Source organism: Podarcis erhardii (genome assembly GCF_964252035.2).
Source record: "Podarcis erhardii genome assembly, chromosome: 11".
Taxonomy (NCBI): Eukaryota; Metazoa; Chordata; class Lepidosauria; order Squamata; family Lacertidae; genus Podarcis; species Podarcis erhardii.
The window spans coordinates 5,989,683-6,013,195 of record NC_138501.1 but is presented as its reverse complement, the minus strand read 5'-3'; the positions used below and the strand labels follow the sequence as shown (position 1 = coordinate 6,013,195).

Genomic DNA, 23,513 nt, shown 5'->3' with positions numbered 1-23,513 from the left:
GAAGCAGCACTCCCATCAGTGCCTGTTTGGGGAAAGATCACACCAATTTGGGGTGCCCAAAATCGGCATCAATAGCAGCAGTGCTTCTACGCCCTTGGTGGAGGTGTCAGGACAGGTGGGACAATGGGGGTGTCGCCTGAAGAGCTTCTGCCACCTAAAACAGCAGTCTCACCTGCCTCATGGCTGGACTGGTGATATTTGTTGTTATTGTTAATATTAAACCAAATCAAATTCAGCACTTGCACCTTCAACAGCTCTACCCATAGATTTGCAAGTATCTGGTTTGGTTTTGTTGTTTCGGAATTTGGATCCACACTGCTTTAGATCTGTAGGTGCCAATTGTGCAGATCAAAAGAATGTGGTTAACTGGCTCTGCCAAGTGAGTGAGGGCATTCTAGGGTCCTAAATAAGGCCGAGACAGCTGGAACAAAATCTTTGGGGCAAAAGGGCATTGGTTCTTTATCAAGCTTCAGCACACCTTTCAAGCGGCGAATGAAGACAATTTGCTAGTTCCCACCCACTGAGATAAATGTCCATGCCCTAGGACAGAAGCAAAATATTACTGCCGCCCTGCGAGGAAGGAAGAGCCTTTTGAACCTTCAAGTGGATCTAGCGGAGCACCGGTGCTACATCTGACTTTCCAGGCAGGCCTTTCAATCAGCCCACCTTTGATCAACCCTTCAATTCGTGGCTTTATTTATTTGAGGCACAATATGACTAAGAGCCATAGAGGATTTCAGCACAGAAATGAAGTTGTTTGAAATGAGGAGCCTAAGAGTCAGCGGGCTTCATTCTACTGCATATTTTTACACAGTAAATTAAACTTGTGAGCCTCTGAGATTGGCTTCGTGCTGATGTTCCTGCCGTATGGAAAATCACATGCTTTCAATTTTTTCCCCTGCCGCTAACAGATGACAGTAATAAGAACTAAAATCACTCAAGTCAGCATATGAAAGGAAACAGTCGCCCTCCCCCCCCCATTTTTAAATAAAAAAGGCATCTCTTCAAACCATCTGCTGAGGTACAATAATGTTTTGTAACAGGACTTCTCTCTCTCTTTTCTTTGGAAAGCATTTTAAAAGGTATTATATGTCCCTGTCCTTTCTAGAAGTCAAAGAATGATTGCAGCTCACTGTCTGGTACAGAGCCGAGAGCTGCATAATTAATTTGGATGCTTCTTTTACATTTCATGTTTCAAATGCAACTGATGTGGGTTTCATTAAAGGGCCGATGCAAAGTAGGAAGATGAAGGACTTGCAAAGACGGGGAACACGATGCAGCTATGTCACAACTATAATGAAGCTCAGATTATTATTTTTTTAAAAAAGAATAATTACTTTCTAATTTAACTGCAATTTAATAACTTGTAATTAGATGGCTTTTGATATCCCACTTAGTGCCTTATTCTCCATTTAGCCCAAGCATCAGAGTTTCTTCTAGCTCCCTCCTGCTTCCGCCGCAATAATTGGCATATTAAACCTCAGCCCCATCCAATGGCTGGGGATTTTCACTTATTAGTTGCCAGGACAGCCTAAAGGTGGTTGAGCTTTTTCTTTTTCTTTTTTAGGAAAACCGAAAATTGTGGAGCCTTTTTTCTTCTTCTTCAAAAATGCCAAAAAAAACGTGATTTTCCAATTGACTTGACAAAGATGCCACCTTTGTCTCCCCAGATGTCAATTCCGCCTTTGAGATCCCAGTAATGTCCGGGAAAATATGGACGTATGGCAGCCCTACTGGGGGTGAGAAAAGTCCCTATTTTTCATCTGAGGAATGTTGGAGTGTATGTACCCATAGAAGTTTCCATAGAAGGGAAGGGGGGGTCCAGGAGAGGGGGGCAGTTTCTGACTCCTGGAAGAGGCCATCATGCTGGGCTTGAAATGATTGCAGGAAAGTCATTTCTGTAGCCTCAGTTTAGCTGAGCAGGCCACATACTTGTCCACATGGTGAGCATAACCAGAGCTGGAGAAGTCTGCTTGCTACTTTCTGCTTCATAGCACCCCTTCCTATCTCAGACATGAGAAAATCTCATGGACAAAAGTGATCATATAAACAGCTTCTCACAGGACTTTCCAACATTGGTCCTATCAACAGTGACAGTGAAAGGATTTTTTTGGGGGGGGAGGGGGGGAGGGAAACATAGTATGTGCCCATGGAATGGGACCACATCTTCCCTTGGCCACTCCACATACCCCCCCCCCCAATATATTCTGGTAGTTGGGAAAAAGGAGAGGACAGGAAAGACCCATTCCGCTAGTGCATGAGGTTGGATTCACATATAATAATTTGTTGAGAAGGTCAAGAATATCTTTACATGCCCCATGACCTTTGCAGAAGTTAGTGGGCAAGATCTTTCTCCTCCCATCTGCCCATGCTCACTGCATTGCTGCTAAGCTGAACACCCAGGAATCTGCCTTCCCATTCCCAATAACTTGGGGCTCTTATACATTTCACCCTAGGCAATGTAATTGTCATTTTTGTACCTTTAGCTCCACAACGAATATTGGAAAGCTAATTCCCATTTAAATTCTGAATTTGTGGGAGATTTCATTTAGACTTGCCTTCTTCCTCCCTTCCTCCCTCCCTCTCTCTCTCTCTCTCTCTCTCACACACACACACACAATTACAGTGTTACCTCAGATTACATACGCTTCAGGTTACAGACGCTTCAGGTTACAGACTCCACTAACCCAGAAATAGTACCTCAGGTTAAGAACTTTGCTTCAGGATGAGGACAGAAATCGTGCGGCAGCAGCGGGAGGCCCCATTAGCTAAAGTGGTGCTTCAGGTTAAGAACAGTTTCAGGTTTAGAACAGACCTCCAGAACAAATTAAGTTCTTAACCCAAGGTACCACTGTACTGAGATTTTAGAAAGTTTCTGGAACAGGTAAATGACAAGTAGCTTTGAGTGCCAGGACACCGAACCTTTCTCTCCTCAGCTCTCTAACTGCTCCATGGCTCTACACTCTCAGTCATAGGCCGTTCCACACTGAACTTGACATAAGGTTGCCAAGATGTCAGAAATAGGGTAGAAGTTGGTATGTTAAAAACCAGGGTGGGCAGGAGTTCTTTGAACACCCTGCTGTGTACTGGAGTGCAGGGCAAGCGTAACCACAAAACCACACTGTAGCTACAGCGACTGCTGTGCTAATCTTTTGAGAGGTGGAATAAATGTGGTGCTCTTTTGTATCCACTCCAAGGTCTCTCTCAATGTTAATGGGTTTATTTTGCTTAGTTTGGCTGGTGTGGCTCTTAAGACTCATGCTGGCAAAGTCAATTTCACTCGGCGAGACATTCAATCCCTAAGTCTCTCCTCTCCCTTGGTTTTGGAGACACTGCCGTCATTCAGTATTCATTCATAGTTTTTCAGGTTTGGGGGAAAGGGGGTCAGTTTTCAATAATTTATAGTGCTATTACACAATTAATGTTTTATGCCACAGCACTGCAGTAATAATATGACGAAAGCACTTTCAGCCAACCGCTCATCCTGGACTGAGAAAGAATTCAAAGAGTGAAAAGTTAAGTTGTATCACATATGCTTAACACTAGACTTCATTGAGATCCAGCTTGACACCATACAGTCTTTTAAATGCCAGCTAATTGCACCATAATATTTATGAAGTATTAAGAACTGTACTAAAGTGTCACACTTCTTTAGAAGCTGTTATCTTTCATAAGCACATGGCTAAAACAGGAAGAACCACGAACAAGAGCTTTTTGGAAATTGATTCTGCATGTGTAATCTCAGCTCCCACCATCGCCATGACACTTTTTATATCTGACACCAAAGTGACCATCACTTTAGAGAAATGGCAAATTGCTCTTCTTTAAAGAGCATGAGCTCTAGTGTTAGGAGAGAGGGAGAAAAGCTTACAGTAAATGAATCAATTAGGAGCTAATTTGAAGCTTGACTATGCTCAGGGAGAACCCCAAAACCTTAAAAACTCAGAGAATGTTCAGTGCTTACAGGTTGCTAATTGACTGTTAAAAAGGGGGAAACGTTGGGATGGGGAATGCAGCATCCTGGACCAGGGGAACTGAACACAGAAACATTTTCCTTCAGGTCCCATTTTTGTTCCTAAATCAGGGGGTGAGGAACATCAGACTTGGGGGTGAATGTGGCCCCCAAGGCGTCTGGCCAAAACCCTCCCTGGCTCGGCTTTGCAGCACAAGTGTTTTCGCTTGACTAGAATGTGTCCTTGGACCATGCTGAGACTTCCCGCTTGCCTCTCTGTGGGGTGTAGAAAGAGGTGCGTGAACAAATGTTGAAACTATTCCACTGTAAAAGGTTAACATTTATGTTTGTTCCCCCACCCATTTTGGCCTCTGGTTCTGCCTGCCATTAGCATGTGGGCCTTGAGGGGGGCTGCCTAGAAGGGAATGTGATCACTGGGCTGAAAATGTTTCCTCACTCCTGTTGTAATGAGTCTCTCGTAAATTTTATTTATGAATTATTAATGGTGGTTCAGAGAATTCGTTTTTGCTAATTTGGTCCTTGAGACACGATACCAGCAAATGTTATGTTGCTCTGAAGGTCTCGTGAGTGAAAAAGATGCATTATTGTGGCACAGCTGTGGACAGATAATCCACAACGGGAAGAAGAAAGTGTATACTGTAGTTAAGTCTCTGACTTCATTCGGCTTATCCAAACTTGAAAAAGTTCTTTGTCTTAGGGAAAGTGAGAATTCAAGAACCAGACTTCCAATAATACTTGCACTGAAATTTCTTCCATTCTAGATGACAGGTGCCACAGATTCCATAGCTGATGCTGTCAGGTTTGTCCAATATATCAAAAAGGGGCAGCATTTCACTGAGAGAAAAGATCTGTGATTTTGGGTCCTCTTCATAAAAAAGAAACGGATCCCATCAAAATTGTTATTTGTATCAGGCAAGTGTAGATTTTGTGGTTGGTGGTTTGTGTATTTATGAAAAGGGAAGTGAAACATGTGACCAAAATTGCAAAAGCATCAGTAAAAGGATTATGGTCTTCTGTGCTGCCTTCAAGCTCGATTACGTTATTCAGAACTTAGCTTGAGTGCTGTGTTCACCTTAAGAAAGATATTGGCAAATTGGGGTGTGTCCATAAGAGAGTGACAAGGAAGTTCTTGTGAACTTTCTTGTGAGAGGAGGGAGTTTGGCATGTTTAAGCCTGAAGAGCAAATGAGTAAAAGGTGATACACTAGCCATCTTCAAATATTTGAAAAGTTGTCACATAGATGTGGGCAGGGAGGGGGTGTTTCCTGTTTCTCCAGAGGTAGGACCAGAGCCAGTGGTTCAAATTACAAGGAATATGAAAACTGTTTCAAACTGCTTAAGAATGGAGCAGCAGAGTGCTTTAGAAGACAGTGGACTTCCATTCATTAGTGGTTTTACATAGGGCGTGGCTAGACACCTAACAGGGATGCTGCAGCAGTGGATATCCTGCCTTGGCAGATGACCAATGAGGTTCCTGGTCATGCTGGCTGGAGCCAATGGGAATCGTAGGCCAAAATATCTGGTAGGCATCAGAATGAGAAAAGCAAAGGCTGCCTTTGAGCAATGAAGCTTTATTGGAGTATCATGAGTTGGGCAATATTATTTTTGCATGCAAACTAATTTTAAACCTGTGTGTACAAGACTCATAAGCTGAAAATCAACTCTTATATTTTGAGGGTCAAACTGCTAACCTGGTGCATTCAGATGAGATTTTCTAGACCAGCTTAAAAGGCAGCCCTTCGTAGACTCAAACACAACCATCGACCCAAGAAGTTATTACCAATATATGCAACGACAGTAATAAGACTCTTATACAATCAGCAGTCTAGTAACATGGTGGCATGGGAGTGTATAATAGAAAATTGACTCCCAACAGCTGCAGCTTCAATCTGAAGGACTGTTCATGTGCATTTGTTTGTTTGTGTAGTCTTTCTGTACACAAAAGATGCAGAATATGTTGAACTGCAACTTTCATTTTTCCTGACTATGGTGGCCAGGGCTGATGAGAGGTGAAGACCATAGGTTCTCCATCTCTCCTCTTATACCTTTGAAGATAAGGGCAGCACAGAGCTGTAGGTCCTGCAGAAAAGAGCCATGCTTCCATACCATTGACACTGACTCTACTGCCTTGCTGAGTGAGAAAAGTATCAGGTCAAAAGAGTGCCAGTCTTTGGGCTGCATATTGCTTTCATTTTGTCCAGTTGGTGGATGGAGAAATGTTTCGCTTGAAGCTCTCAGTGTTTCATTCAACCAAGCATTAAGGAGGCGCTCAACAACTTTTTCCATAACAGTTTATTACATCTTTAAATAATTTGTATTGGATGTACAGGGTGGTTTGTCTGAGCTTTCCTTCAGCAACTAGCTGGCTGGGGATTCCAGGTTTCAGTCATCTGTCTTCCATTAAGTATTTTAATATTGTGGGAAATTAACTTTTAAATCAATAGTCAGAATGAAAAAGAAGAATAATCCCTGTAGCCAGAGCAGAAGATGTCAGTATCTAATTTGTCATCTTCTTCTTCAACCTCCTCCATTTGGTTTTGATTTAGCTCTAGACCACAGAAACCAAAGTCAGCATCCTTGCACAGGAGCTGTTTCAAATTATGCACAGCAAGTTTTTAAGCACATTAGCAACAAGAACAAGCTGTCCTTATACTAACTGGCCCTGCTTTGTTCTTGATTGTGGAAAATCTCACTTTAACTGCCATCTAATTTGCTGCAGATTGCTACCGCACCAGCAGCTGCCTTGGCATACGATGAAACGTAATCAGAAACACAACTTTCCCCACTTATTATTAATGGTTCCAAGTGCAACAACAATAGCTGCAGAGGTTTGGGGTAAATGATCTTAACAACTATCTCAGGAGCCCAGATTATTTTGCCCAGTACAGTCCTTTAACACATGTAAAAAACACACAACCCTATTGGGATTTTTTAAGAATCATAAATAAGCACTTATATCAGGTGTTTTAACCCCAATCCAAGCACCAACACTGAAGAGGGTGGCATCACTTTTCTAGCCCTAGTCAGTGACCACAAAACACACTTGGATCAAATTGCTCCCAGGGCTCAAAGAGATCTGAAACTGATTTAGGCATGAACAAATAGCTTACAGTACAGTTTAAGAAGAACCTGCCTTGCCCAATGGGGCCCAGGAGTTACCTACTCAGAACTCAAAATAGATGTGCAAGGCCTGCAAGGAGCTGTGTTAATACAGGAATACAGAAGTAGAGCAACATTTGAGAGGAAAGTAGCTCAGTGCAAATGTGGAAGTGAGTTAGTTATCCATGTTGTGTAGCATGCATATCCTGCTCAACATAGCTCAGTCGGTAAAGCATGAGACTTTCAGGGTGGTGGGTTCAAGCCCCACATTGGGCAAAAGGTTCCTGCATGGCAGGGGTTGGACTAGATGACGCTCATGGTCCCTTCCAAGTCTATGATTCTATGAAACACTTTGCCAACAATTAATGAGAAAACAGTTGTTTATGTGGGAAGAGGAAGCAAAGAGGCAGGAGAAGGTGGTGTAAGGAGGAGCAATGCAGAAAGGAGACTAGGGTATGGAGAACATGAGTGTTGCAGCACATAGGGGGCACAGCACAACATTTTGTTGTAGGTCCAATTTCTAAAATACAAGTAGCTCGTGTCTTATGTACATGTAACTTGTGTACATTCAGCTTTACGTGCTTCGCAAAAAAAGTTTTTTAAAACATTACATAGGGAGCAGAAAGGAGGTCGGCATCCAGGAAAAAAGACTCTGGTAATCTCACCCACCATTGAACCCAGTGTATTTTGACTATACACAATCATGGCTTTAGGCATTATATCCGGAAAATAACCCATGTAAGCTGAGAGTTACCTGTATACAGGTGCCATCCACCGCCCTTGTTCCATGAGGATTTATGCTTGCACAAAGGAACTTTCCCCCTCCCCAAATATGCTCCAAAGGGCTGGGAGAAACCCCAGAACAGATTTAGAGGTGGGAGGGAGAAGAGGAGAGATGGGGAAAGTTGCATTGTGCTAGTAGAAATGAGTGACAAAATGAGTGATTTAGTGCTACATTTGATACAAGCCATTAGTACATTATATTAAACCCAAAACTATTTCTTTTCTGATTTTTCAAAAAAAATTTTTAAAGCACTAGAACTTAGTATGAAACATATTAACTGCTACTTATATACTTTTTCTAAACTATTGGAATAATTGGCAGCTTCAGTGATGGGATAATGGATGAGGGAAATTTGGTGACTACTGTAGAGGAAGAAATTTACACTAAACAAAAAAAGATTTAGGTCTTCTCAAACAGTTGAGGGTTTGTCATTTTTGGAACAATGGCAATGCTTAGTTCTATTTTGGTAGGAAATAACTGCAAGACAATGTAAGACAGGAAGTTCTGGCTGTTGTTTAAGTATTACTGTATGGCAATTGTTCGTTTCTGTGTTCTATGTAATTGTTGATACAATTTGAAGCAGAAACAGCAGTGCTGGGATTTCTATATTATTATCTTGCCAATATTAAATGCATATCCACGAACTTGTTTTCTGCAAAAAAATCTTTCCAAGATTTTGTAATAAGTGTCCAGCTTAAACTATCACCTTGAGTTTTACTCCTTGGTTCTGCATTGGCTTCTATTGTACTGGAAAGGAAACAGCAACATTGTTCTCCTCTGTGGAGCCTGGGAAAGATCTTTCAGGGCAAGCCGTACGGAGAAAGTTGTTTATGCAGGTGGCATGACGTTGGACATGATCTGTTTTGCCATAAAGCTACTCCAAAAAGAACTCTGTCCAAATGTAAAATTAAGGCTACAGTTCTGACTGTACTTAATTGGGATTTAAATGTTGCTGAAATTAATACAAGTTGCTTCCAACTAAATATGGCTAGGATCAGGCAGTACATTTCTTTAGAAGGAAAGAGGCCCACTGCATATTCTAACACAACTAAATTTACTGCAGCTGCACTCAGTTTAAAATTGAAACAGAATATAGCCACAAACATACCCTCAAAACCTTGTTTGTACATAAAATATACAGGTTGTATGAAGACATTTTCTTACAAAAGCACATTTCCCATGGTTTGCAAGAAATGAGGGTTTTATGACTGTTGATATATATTCAGTCATCACAATCACTGCACAGAATTCAGCTCACTAAGTGCATTGGCCTCAGTGGTTTTAGTTATACCTACAGTAACTCCATCTAGATTATAATCAATGGCAGAGATCCAAAGAGTTGCTTGAGGTCAGCTAGGACATGCCCAGTAGAATTATGGATACCCCAATCCCCTTTGAACGGCAACTTTTGAAAGTTTCAAAAGCAGTTTGCTTTATGTCATAGAGCTTATTCAAGAAACCAAAAGGGCATGCAGAACTTGTTTTGTGAATCTTTGGATTTTGGCCAATACCTTATAATACGCAATTGTGTATGAAATTGCCTGTTACCCAACCAAAATCTGAGCAAGGTATTTAAAAACATTTTAGAAACCATTTTGTATGTGTGTATGCTTTCTGACAAGCACTAAGATGGAATTGTATATTATTTTGTGGAAGCCCGTAATGTAACTTGCAATCCCACTTTGGTTTTGGAATAATAATTTGTGGCTCTTTCAGCATACTTCTCCAACAGACAAGGGAAACCACATATGATTCTTGGAACTTCATGGTTTTTTCTCTTGATCCTCCCAACAGTTCCCAGAATAGCTCTATATGTCCATAAGTTTTACCAGGGAGGGTAAATGCCAGCTTTGGTGGGATGAGGTTATTTTCAGCAGAAGATTCACACACACCTGCAACTGAGGAGGCCACTTCATGCATCTGATAAAGTGGACTGCAGCCCACAAAAGCTTAATGCCATAATCAATTTGGTGCAGTACCACAAAACTCTTTGCCTTTGCAGCAAAAGACTACCTTCCTCTGGAAAATGTCTTTATCTTCTGCTTCCATTCCCAATGCTGTCATCCAAATAAGCAAGGGATAATTGCAGTCTTGAGTCAAAACAGATCCCATATGAGCAAAATAAACCCCTTGTGCAGATGCATACTGGATTTTTCCCCCTACCAAATTATATACAAGGAATACCATATCAGCACCAATTTGTAGTTTCATGTCAATGCAACATCCTGCTATGAAAAGCTAGCTAGACAATTAGCAACATTATAGGAAGATAACTTACACCAGTGGTTCCCAAACTCCCATCCACCATGGACCACTTGAAAATTGTCAAGAGTCTTGGAGGGCCAAGACTTAATGATTTTTCTGCCTGTTGTAGCAATTGTAATGGGTAAATGCTGTATGGTTTTTAATTATATATTTAGTGCTTCTTTTATTTTTTAATATTGTATTTTTTTTGCTTTACAATTTGAATTCCATAAAATACAATATTGAACACAATCATGAATAAATATCATACAAGAAATAAAAGAAGCAATAAAAATTAAAAGAAGCACTGAAAAAATCAACATGAACATTTAATATGCTGAGCCCACTGTTGACAGCCACTCTTCTTAACAGGCAAACCATGAAACCCACAGTTTTGGAACCCTGGCCTTATAGCAAGTCAGACCAAAGATCCACCTAGCTTGTTCGTGTCTGCACTGATGGGCAGTAAATCTCTGTGGTTTCAGGAGAGAGGTTTTTCCCCACCATCCCTGTCTGGAGAAACCAACCTTTAGTGTGTGAGACTTTACCACAAAGCTATGGGTCTTTTCCAAAGGAAATTGGTAACTGCTTACCAAACTAATTTTACACTAGGGATTATAGGCAATAATCCTCATAAACTTCATTAGTGGTCTGTAGCTGATCATTATGTGCTGAGGTAAGAGAGGGGTAGAGATCAGGGTCCTCTTCCCTCTTGAAGACTAATTCTCTTCAATAAGATTCTCAGGGTGCACTTATTATATATTATATTAAACTCATCTACTCAATACCATAGCTGTCAAGTGTCCCTTATTTGAAGGGACAGTCCCTTATTCCAGCGCCATGTCCCACTGCTGTCCCTTATTGATGGATGTCCCTTAAATGATGTCCCTTAAATTTCAAAGGAAGCAGCTCCTCTCCCTCCCTCCCTGCCGGCCAGGGAGGAGGGAGGCTCCAACTGTGTTGCTTGGCTGTGTTGCTCACCCAATAAGAAGTCTAAGAACGACTGGGGGGTGGAGCTTGCATGCCTTGTGTGTGGCTAGTTAATGCAAGCTGAGGAGGTTTTTGAATGCTGGACACCATTTTGTTGCACGTGCTGCTGCAAACTTTGCAGTGCAAAGCCAGGCCAGGGAGCCATCTTAAGTTGAGGCTGCATAGGCCTTGTGGTGCATGTGATTCAGATTCTATTCAGTTGAACCTCTGGTTACAAAGTTGGCTGGACAGTGTTCTCGAAGCTACCAGCATGAGTTTGACCAGACTGCAGGAGGACAGGAAGACTGGAGTGCCTGGAACAGGTGAGGCTGCAGGTCCCTTATTTTGGCTGCTGGTCCCTTATTTTCAAGGCTGCTGGTCCCTTATTTTCAAATCTGTAAGTTGACAGCTATGCTCAATACTTCGTTGTTGTCTTCAGGGTTACACAATTGAAATGGAACTCTTACAGTTTCTATTTTTAAGTCTTCAGCTCCAGTCAGCACAGCCATTCTGGTTTGGTCTTATGGGAGTTGTAGTCCAAAACATCTGGAGAGCACCAGATTACAAAACGCTGCTCTATAATATACTCCCATGGAAATATATGTTGCTGAAAGAATTGGCTTAGCCATTGACTGATAAACAGGCAATTAACTGAGAGGTCCACACAAACCCTATTGTGTATACCCCTAACTACCACCACCCCACTGTAATTGTGTCAGTTCTGTGAAGTGCTCCTATGTGTATGATGCGGCCAGGATTCCCCCCACCCCCAACAGAAGGGCCCCATATGCATGTATCTACTTGCATATAAAGCCACTTATAATATTCACGAAATATTATAAAGGATTAAGTAAAAATAGACTGTTAATGGATGAAAGGAGGAAAGGTAAAGTTACATTATATTAGGATAAAAATTGGGAAGGATGGAAAGGATTTGCTGAAATAGCTAACCGAACTAGAATACAAAAAAGGGAGGTGCAAGGAGATCAAGGAAACAAGCAAATGAAAGATAAGCTATGGGAAGGTTCGTTGTGTTTTTTTTTTCTTTTTTGTTTGATTGTATCTATTTTTCTGTTTTTCTGTTTTTTACAAGTTTGTGTCTAACTTGGTGTGTTTTCTTTTTCTTTTTGTAACCTTTAAAACTTTAATAATTATTTTTTAAAAAATAAAGCCACTTCACATCCCCAATGAACCCAAATCCAGCAGAAATCATTGACAATATGTATTTATTAGTGTGCCACAATACCTCAAGGACTGCATCTCCCCAAATAAACCAAACCATAGGCTGTGATCATAATCTGAGGCCCTTCTTCATGGGCCTCCTCCACGTGAGGTCTGGAGGGTGTCAAAAATGAGAACGAGCCTGTTTTGAGGGTTCCCTGGCGCCTTCATTATACATCTTTAGGAGCCAGGCAAAAATGTTCTTCCTCAACCAGGCCTTTGGCTAATTAATATTCTACGGCCTTTTAAAAGTGTTTATGGAAGAGGGGAGTTTTGTTTTTCCCAGGTTTAACTATTTATTTTGTGATTTAATCCTGTATTTTTATCTTGTGAACCGCCCTGAGATCTTTGGATGAATGGACGTAGATAAATTATTATTATTACTAGCACACTGTGATGGCCTGGGATTCGGACTCGGATGCTGAACCTGAGGAATCCCAGCCTGCACAGGAGTCCCCGCCTCCAGAACCGGCTGGGGCATGAGCCTGAAGGGTCCTCACCTGTGCTGGGTCCTCAGGTGCAGGCACCAGCTGAGTCTGCTCTGGCTCCTGAAGCGATGGAGGAACCATTGCCTGCAGGTACTCCACTCTCAGCCCCGTCAGGGGAAGCTGGGGTTGCCTCTGGGTCCGGTAACCCTCCAGCCTCTCCTGAGCTGCAGAGGCTCAGGGCAGAGAGGCGGAGGGAACTAAGTTCCCACAGGAGGAGGGCTCGCCTTCAGGCCAGGAGAGGCGAGTTACCAGAGGATCGGGGCCGCCCTATGCCTCGGGGCAGATAAAAGCCGACCAGACCCAGTCCCAAGTTGCAGGAGCCACATTGTTGGTTGCTAGTTCCTGCCTGAACCCTGTCCTGCTTACCTGAGCTCCTGACCCGCCCTGGCTCTCTGCTTGCAAGCCTGTTCCTGACTTCACCCGACTCCCTGCCCTGTACCCTGCTTCAGCTACTATGGACTGCCTCCACGTTGCACCTTTGACCACGTACCAAACTTGGACCTTGCCTCTTGAGTAACCCACAGGACCAGCACACACACTGAGGATCATGAAACCAGGAGAGACTTCTCAATCCAGTACCTGCTTTGCCAAAGTACTAAGGACTTTGTGTGCATGCTTATTTCCACCTGCCCATATATACTAGGAGGAAAGGAACAAATCTTAAGTTCTACCTTTACTGCATGCATTCCACCATTGGCTGCCGCTGCCTGTGGATAAGTTCAGCAAACCATCTACAGTCCAGGCAAGCAAAGACGAATGCAATGTAACCTACAGCAACCCTACACTGGATAAATGTGGAAGCACCTCTGTACAAACAGGAATATCAATTTATATAAGTGACAATGAGTGATTGTGTAGAGCAGGCATGGCCACACTTGGCCCTCCAGCTGTTTTGGGACTACATCTCCCATAATTCCTAGCTAACAGGATCAGGGGTGATGGAGGGCCATGTTTGGCCATGCCTGGTGTAGAGCATGACACTAGTTGCATGTAACCACGTATTTTGTTTGATCATTTCTGGATCCAGGCTATTGTCTTCCAGGGTTATTTAAACAATATGAGGATTAATGTATTCAACATTACAGTGTCACATGTGCAGGCCTACTCAAACGTAAGTCCCATTAACTTCAAATCACTAGTTTGACTAGCTTTACAGCCTTAATGCTTAAATATAAAGCTAGCAGAATCTCTAAGAGTGCTACTCTCTCACTGATGGTTTCAGTCTTGTAAGATTTTTCTGTAGGTATGTGAGGAAATGCTCCCCCCCCCTTTTTTTTGCCAGAGCTTTTAGTACAAATAAAGGTGCGATGGTCTATTCAGCTTGGGAAATGAAATTTCTCAGCATCAGTTGATGGGGCCCAAAGGTAAAATAGAAAGAAAGCTGTGTTTTATAGTTGTTCACGATAAACAACATAAATTATTATGATTAAAATGATAATTGCTGCATTACTGTGGGGAGTGGGGGAAGCTTTAGAAGTCAGCTTGGAAAAAAACATGATGGATAAATATGCAGACATTCCAAGAAAACAGTATTTGTATAAATGTAGCATTAGGGTACAAATAATATGTACTGCAGGGGAGAACTTTGTTTTAATTTTCTATTTTGAACAAGTGGCACACTCAATAAACCAGTCAGCAAATTTGCTTTGCTGCTGTCGTTGTCAGGATACTGTAACAAGCAGATGGAGAGTTTAATGTAATTTGGTTAACTAATTTTAGCAGGTTTGGCTTTGAGCATTAACTTATTTTTACATTCTGTTTCTGCTATATTTGCAGGAGGTTGGCGTACATGAATAAAAATGAGAAGCTCTGCACACACTACAGCTGGTTTGATAATGCTGTTGGTGGTACACCATATAAGTCCAGTTGGAAAATTACCTTTCTGTTCCACAAAGAAACTTCTGCCTTGATTTCTGTTTGTGCAAGACTCAGAGGTTACAGCAAGACATCTTTGGTGCTGAAAAGGTTCAAAATAATTTGAGGTATGTACATGCTCTTTGGTGCGCACACAGTTGCATCCAAATTACATCATTTCCATTAATTTCCAGAACTGACATGAATGGAAATGAACTAATTTCAGGGCATCTACTCTGGGTATCAAACTAAGTTTGATACAAACTACAGACCTTCCATGGGCTAAAAAGCAAAATGGTTTGGGGCAGGTTATTTGAAGGACTGCTTGCAGCAATATGAACCTGCCTGCGCCTTAAGGTCAGCCTCACTCAGAGGCCCTGCACACAGCCCACAATGAAGAGCAATGATATTGTCAGGCACTAGAGGCAGGGTCTTCTTGTTGGTGGCCTCATATTTGTGGAAACTCTCCTAAGGTATGTAAATATTTGGCTCCATCATTAATGGCTTGAAAATTAATTATTTTTATCTGTGTTTAGCTGTGCTGATACTCATTACTGAGTTACTCAACTTGCTGCTGGTTTAAATGGGTTTCTGCATCAATGGTTCACTCTGGTTTTATATTGGTTCCTTTTTGCTTAATTGTTTTACATTGCTTTTTATATTTATTTTTTAGTTGTATTATTTTATTCCTCTAATTTGTAGGCCATGCTTCATCACGTCAACATCAGGTCTCTGTGTTCCAGTGAAAACCTGTTTGTGCTGAGGTTCCCAGTTGTGCAAAGTGCTCCTAAGCACATCCAACTGTACAGGGTCAGGGCCCTTTTACACTAATACTAAATGTGTGCAAGCTGGAACATAGCTAGTGGTCATGTGTATATCAGGCATGCACAGTCCCCTTCCCTGTTAGTGAGCTGTTCTAGATCGTCACAATCCCAGGCTAATTAGCAGGATAGTACTGTTTGGGATTTAGATATTGGGTGGCCAGTGTCACAAATAGAGAATTTGCAACACCGGAAGGGGGCACAAAGGTGGTCATCAATTTATATAACATTGGCATATGGTGATTTTAGATTTGTGCTGAAAATCTTGAAATGATTACTATTGAAAGACAATAATCCCACCATATTGGGAAGACACCTGATGATTTATGGGCCTGCTCAAGTTTGCTGAATAGTTGCTGGTAACCATTGATGGGAGATAAACATTTTAAGGAAATAAAATACCACACCACAACTCTTGAGTAACTGATGTTGTTTGTATATAAGTAATTCTTTTAATTGCTTCTATATATGCAGCGATTTTCAATTGTTTTTATATATGCAACTGTTTTACTTTTTATTGTATTGTGAAATTGCTTTGGGATGCTCCATGGGAAGTGATTCATAAAATGAAATGAATAATAATATAATATGGAGAAGATACTAGCAGTGAAAACTTTGCAATTTCTTCATCCTAATCTCCAGGGCCAGATGGGCTGACCTCCAAGTATTATAAGACATTAAAAGACTATTTGATACAACCACTGATGGAGGTTAGCAATGAAATTATGGAGGGGAAGAGGGCGCCGGAATCGTGGAAGGAAGCCTTTATCACATTGATACCAAAATCGGAAGCTGAAAAGACACAACTTAAGAACTATCGTCCCATCTCTCTCTTAAATGTGGATTACAAAATATTTGCAGACATTTTGGCAAGTAGACTTTAAAAAGTTTTAAATGAAGTAATCCACAAGGACCAGGCAGGCTTTCTCCCAGGTAGACACTTGTTTGCTAATACAAGGAACATTATTGACATTTTGGAACTTTTGCAAACAGATATAAATACAAAAGCAGTGTTAATTTTTATAGATGCGGAGAAGGCCTTTGACAATATCTCCTGGAAATTTATGAAGGGAAATTTAAAAGAAATGGGAGTGGGACGGGGTTTTGAGAATGGGATTGATGCAATATATTCAGAACAAAAGGCTAAATTGATAGTCAACAATGTGGTTACAGAAGAGTTTAAAATCGAAAAAGGAACACGACAAGGTTGCCCTATTTCCCCTTTGCTATTTATTTCGGTTCTGGAGGTGCTCTTGAATATGATTAGAGGGGACCGGTTGGTGGAAGGAATTTAGGTCGGAGCGAAACAATATAAACTTAAAGCTTTTGCAGATGACCTAGTTTTGACCCTGCAGGAGCCAGAATCTAGTACGAAAAGAGTATTACAATTGATTCAAGATTTTGGTCAGGTGGCGGGATTTAAATTAAACAAACAGAAAACCAAGGTATTGGAAAAAAAATTGACAAATACAGAGTCAGAACGGTTTCAGAGAGAGACAGAATTAAATGTGGTTAAAAAAGTAAAGTACCTAGGGGTAAACATAACAGCAAAAAATCTGAGTCTATTTAAGGACAACTATGAAAAATGTTGGTCAGAAATCAAGAGAGACTTAGACAGTTGGACAAAATTGAAACTTTCTTTGTTAGGCCGAATTGCTGCTATCAAGATGAATTGCCAAAAATGTTGTTTTTGTTCCAAACACTACAGATTGTGGACAAGACGGAGTGCTTCCGGAAGTGGCAGAGAGACATCTCTAAGTTTGTCTGGCAGGGCAAAAAGCCCAGAATTAAGTTTAAGGTATTAACTGATGCGAAAGAAAGAGGGGGCTTTGCCCTGCCAGACCTAAAGTTGTACTATGAGGCCGCAGCTTTCTGCTGGCTAAAAGATTGGCTACTTCTCGAAGACACTGATGTACTGGATCTGGAAGGCTTTAACAATGCTTTTGGTTGGCATGCATACTTATGGTATGACAAGGTTAAGATCAATAAGGCCTTTAAGAACCATATTGTCAGAAAAGCAGTGTTTAATGTCTGGACAAAATATAAAGACTTATTGGAAAACAAAACTCCAAGGTGGCTTTCACCTCTGGAAGCTAAGGCCCGAAAAAGACCCAATATGGAGGCCAAATGGCCAAAATATTGGGAAATACTAGAAAAAGATGGAGACAATTGGAAATTGCAGAGTTTGGAGAAAATGAAGGATAAAGTGCAAGACTGGTTACACTATGCTCAGATTAAAGAAGTCTTTAAAAATGACAAAAAGTTAGGGTTCCAGGTGGAGAAATCGAAATTGGAAACAGAACTGTTAGAACCTAAGACTAAGGTACTTTCAAGAATGTATAACTTGCTGTTAAAATGGAACACACAAGATGAAATGGTTAAATCGGCTATGATAAAGTGGGCACAGGATATTGGGTATAATATCATGTTTGAGGACTGGGAAAGGTTGTGGATCACTGGGTTGAACTTCACTGCATGTAATGCTTTGAAGGAAAATGTAATGAAAATGATATATAGATGGTACATGACCCCAGTTAAACTCGCCAAAATATACCATTTGTCTGATAACAAATGCTGGAAATGTAAAGGAAATGAAGGAACATTCTTTCACCTCTGGTGGACGTGCCCTAGAGTGAAGGCTTTCTGGGAAATGATATATAATGAGTTGAAAAAGGTATTTAAGTATACCTTCCCTAAGAAACCAGAGGCCTTCCTCCTGGGTATTGTCGGCCAGAGGGTGATAAAGAAGGACAGAACTTTTTTCCTGTATGCAACAACGGCAGCAAGGATACTCATCGCTAAGCATTGGAAAACTCAAGCTCTACCCACACTGGAAGAATGGCAGATGCAACTGATAGACTATATGGAACTGGCTGAGATGACCGGCAGAATCCGAGACCTGGGAGAGGAGAAGGTTGAAGAAGACTGGAAGAAATTTAAGATTTATTTACAAAAATACTGTAATTTGGTTGAATGTTAAGAAGGATGCTAGATCATAAATAATTGAGCACCACTAAATTAGATGGAATTAGGATGATAAGTGAGATTGAGGAAAATATAAACCTTTTGGAGAATTATTAGATTATATTTAAATGAGCGGGACATAAGAACGCAAACAAGATGATAAATTGCTGGTAAAAATCTACAACGATGTAAGTGGGAGCGGGAGACGCGAGGGAGCCCAAAGAAGCTATGAAACTATGTTATGATACATGTTATATTGTTTATTTTTTTTGCATTTGTATTTAAAAATCTTAATAAATATTTTAAAAAAAAAAATCTTCATCCTGCCCCCACCCTGAACATGGAATTACACGTAGCAATGAGTAACAATGGACCATTGGGTCACGGTTCTGGAGGCGCGGTGGTAAACAGCTTTTACATGCTATTCCACCACTGTTGATAATGTACCATACATTTTGCCCCAGAAAGGCTGGCTAATTATTTTAAAGGACGATACTAGAAGTCAAGGTCTAATAGATATGGCAATTGAACTCTGCCAGACTTGCAAGATGCATTATTGATTATGCATGCACCCAGGATCTTCCAGTCTGCACATCAGTAAGCGTTTGTACTAAGTAACCTAACAACAGCTTCACATCTCTGCCGAATCCATTTAAAGCAGAAGCCGCTTATTCCAGCAATTAAAAATTTAGGTCATAGGGTTACCAAGATGAAAGGTATTTATTTAGTGCAGTGCTTTAAGACCTCTATTAAATATGGCATTCTCACAGTGACCCCTAGATTTAATTCATTAGCTAAGATAAGATCAGGACATTTTTATAGGACGATGTTTTCCCCACACATCAGTGTGCTAGATATTATGAACAAAAAAAAAAAAAAAAAAAGGAATAGCAAAAGAAATAAAGTGCTATTAGCAGCTTTCGAGCTGGGAAAAATGCCAGATTAGAGGGCACTAATGTCAGTGGTTTATAAAAGAAAGAGGCCTCTACATTCATGTAAGCTATCTGTAACTTAATTTTATTAGAAATTCTTCCACTCAGGCTAAAGGATTCTCTGGCTAGGGAAGTGGTGGCACTAAAAAGAATCTCTGTAGCCATTAAATATCAGCAAGCTCTACCGTTGCACTGGTGTTGATCCATCACATTTTGAAACTGTTCCAAGAAATGTCACTTTTTTTTTTGGAAGAAAGGTATTTCTAAGAAGGAGCTACCTTTGCCAGTGAGTGAATGATTCTGCTGAAAATGCTTTTCCTGGAAGATGCCCCTCCTCTTCCCAAACTGCTTAGATTACTAATCACTTTGACTTCCTCAGCTGCACTTTTTCCATTGCACCTCCCTATTATTGCCATTTATCCTAGACCACAATGCATTTAACTATAGACAATTCACCTATGGTTTGATTCTGTGAGCTACGGTAACCTGTACAGCAAAAAATGTTTCCTTGGGTTCTGCTTCTTGGCCAAGATTTGTTCCTTAGCCAAGACATTCTGGGACATGCTGATGATACTAGTCTGATCAACATTAGCATTATTTTATGGTACCGCAGCCTCTTTCTTGCTCGTCAGCAAGGATGAGAGAATCTGCCCATTTTGGTTTCTCTCTGTTTCTCATCTATCCAATCTTAAGGTCAGTTCTTCACATTTCCACATCAGTTTGCAATTTTTTAAAAAGTCCTCATGAAAATTCATCAGCATATTAATGTGAGTTTCTTGTGTTTTGTATGTTATTTGGTCTAATTATACATTTTTGCAAAGGAATTTCCTCTAATATAATGCATTTTTGTATGTTGTTTTCACTAATTTATGCATTTTTATGCCAACTTTACCCCAGTATATGCATTTTTGCAGACAAAATGCTGGAAAAGTGCATTGAAAAATTCGGAGAAGTGCAAATTTTAAAGGATTACTGTTTTAGTTCTCGTATTGTTTGGGGAAATGTGAATTAGGTAGACTGTTCTTTAAAGGCAAACTGAACCCAATTTCTCCCTAACTGCTACCCATGAGTCACATGGTGCAGGTCCCAACATGTAGTAATGCTACTAGTTCTAGCCCTTTAGCGCTTGGTTTTTTTAGTCTCATTTTATTTATTTTATTGTCCTTGCGCTGTTGTGATTTTCATGTGAACCAGACATGTGCTATAATAACTATGGCATATTGTTATGAGTGGGAGTGAGTCTGTGGGAATGAAGTTTGATCCTCCATTTTTTTGTCAACAACTGGATAGCCACCTAGCAGGTGGGGTCTTTCCCTGAAACCTTCATTTTTCAAAATGGAGCTGGAGGGATATCGGTGATTTCTTCCTTCCTTGTTTGGGCATGTGTGTCCCCTTTAAAATGCATCCTATTCTGCACAGTTCTGTATGGTCATACATCACACATTGAAAATAGTGCCTGCTCTGCAAATTGTGGTGAGTCGCGATTAATGTGCAACAGTCTTTGACCATGCATCATCTAGCTGGTGCAGTTGCGTGCTGAGGTCCCCCAAAACACCCTTCCCCAATAACTCACACATCACACATGAATTTTGTTTAAGGTTTTTGGCATAATTTTGGCCACAACTTTATTAACATACGAATTGTGAGTGGTTGCTTAGGCATTGGTTATGACTATCTGTCCCCCCCGCCCCCCCCCCCCCGCTTTGGGGACAGCACTGACTTCCGGATTCCAGCGAAAGCCAGTGTGGAGGAACAAGATCAGGGATAACTGGAGCTGCGGCACAGACCCTCAGCTTCTCCCTGCATGCTCCTAGGGGCTTACACTGCCCAAACCCAATTCCAGAGGTTTGGACGAAAGGATGGTAAGCCCCTGAATTCCTTTAACGGAATTCCCATGCAGCAGCAGCATTGGAGGGGCAGGCACAGCCAACCCGTACCCCTCCACCAACCAATTTAAACCAATGCCTAACCACCAACCTTACAAGTTGTGACGATTTGCTACGCAGTAGGCAAAACCCAAAAGGCACACACTAATCAGCCAAATGGAAAAATTCCTACCAGGCCCCCACACCAATGCGGATGACCCCATGACAGGCATAGCAAGGTCAAAGCGCAAGCCCCAACAAGGGAGGGCGGGCAGGTGATCCGATGTCCACAGCGAAAGAGAAAGTAGCTTGCTGTGGACCCTGCTTAAATATCCTCTGATCCCACTCCTAAATTGGCAACATCAAATTTGCCCCAGCAACACCAACCACCAACCAATGCCAGGCCCCTTAATTCCAACCTGCCTGTTTACCACAGGGTGCTTTGGCCGGCCCCATCCGCAACACGTGCTCTCCTTTAGTGAGAACACGCTTTGCAAAAAGTGAGTAAAAGAACACTGTAACACACCACTCTCTGTCCAACTCCAATCAATACCCTACTATTAAGTACAAGGCAGAGATTTCAATTAGCTTTATTTAATGTGTATTTACTATATAATAGTTATGTGTTCAGCTTTAAGGGAAAAGGGGGCGAAGGCACACTATCTTTATGTGCAAATGACTGCGCAGGTGGGCATATGTTTACTTAAATCAAAGAAAGGAATTGACCTTTCAAACATCCCCCCACCAGCAGCCCAATTTGCAACTAATTACAGGGATGTGTAGCACAGCATTGCAAGATCAAGAAAGATAAGACAACACATATGATTTAAGAACCTCCCACTCTTTACTGTATTTCCCAATGGCTTGCAGTATGAAACTGCATTATAAACAAGGAGATATAGCAGGCACAGGCAAACTCGGCCCTCCAGATGTTTTGAGACTTCAACTCCCATCATCCCTGACCACTGGCCCTGTTAGCTAAGGATGATGGGAGTCGTAGTCCCAAAATATCTGGAGGGCCGAGTTTGCCTATGCCTGAGATACAGTCTTGTAGCTCCCCGAAGCGGCGATTGCATTTGAGTAAAATACCAGCACAGCAATGTTTCACAAATGAAGGAGGCTTGGTGTGGCTTGCACCATAGTCTATAGCTCATTCTCAGTGGTGTCCATGTTTTGAATTTTGTTCAGTGAAAGCCAGTGCAGATGATCCTCTCATGGAATCAAATAATATGTGAGAGGGCCCCATCTCCCACCAACACACCAGGCACTCATGTTCCCCACCACCCATGCAGTCAGTGCACATGAGAAGGGGCTCTATCCACAAACCTGATCCCCCTCTGTGTGGAGGAGCTTTGCACATGTGCATTACTATACATATGGAGACCCTTCGCATGCACACCAAATGGATGAACTGTGGGAGGGTGTGGCTGCCAGACACATCAGTGATATGGGCTGTTTAAGCCATATGGTCCCATAATTTTTCACCTCTTCATGTGTCCTTTATAATAGCAACAATTAAATTACTCTAATGAATTGACTCCTATGTGTGAGACTCTGTGAATCTCCTTTAGGTGAAGGAAATCACCAGATTGGCTTCATTTAGGTATAACACTAAACTATGGCTTTGCAATATGTGAATGAGCCTCAGGCATGTCAACTGGCCTCATTATACCCCAAACCAGACAAACTGTGGTCAGTCTTAATTTTGGTTTAGGGATGCAAGCCAACTTCAAACTATGGTTTGTCTTGGCTTATTTTCTTAAACCATAGCGAAGATTAACAACAGTTCTAGCTTGGGTCAAAATAATAACTTGTGGTTAAATTGAAAGCTTCCAGTTGCCTCCTCACAGCTATGCTGGAAAAGAAAGTCCGTTTTTACTGAATTTCAGACTGTGAGACTCAATGATATTTGATGTAGATCTGCACATACTTACTCTTTGCAGTTTTATGGACCTCACTGTAAGATGCTCGAGACGTTCCATGGCTGACATAGCATAGAATGAGCACATAACTATTCATTTCTAGCAAAACCTCAGCTGGTTGTCACTATTTTAGTGCAGCATCTGAATCAGAAATTTAAATAAATTCAGTATGAACTATATTGGGGCAGGAGTAAATAATATTCTTGTTTATGAATCTGAGCCATCATCGGCTGTAATTTTATTCTGCTTTTCATACCTTGCCCAAGACCCATCTTGAATCTACCGTAATAGCAAGACAGGAATCAGAGCATCAAAACATAGGCATCCCAGCATATTTTAGCAGGCTGGCTGAGGGTAAGAGCAGGAAAAACCAGAAAG

The 23,513-nt window shown here is 41.3% G+C and overlaps 1 long non-coding RNA gene across 2 annotated transcripts; it reads left to right on the top strand.

Moving 5' to 3' along the window:
- The first annotated feature begins 6,094 nt into the window (after positions 1 to 6,094).
- LOC309352294 lies at positions 6,095 to 19,891 on the top strand. Of its 2 annotated transcripts, none has more exons than XR_014161232.1 (3): positions 6,095 to 6,123; positions 14,554 to 14,763; positions 19,602 to 19,891. It is a non-coding gene; the product is annotated as an uncharacterized lncRNA (long non-coding RNA). The 2 variants fall into 2 exon arrangements; XR_014161233.1 differs by lacking the exon at positions 19,602 to 19,891 and adding an exon at positions 15,334 to 15,767 and having other exon boundaries at positions 14,554 to 14,759.
- The last annotated feature ends 3,622 nt before the right edge of the window (positions 19,892 to 23,513 follow it).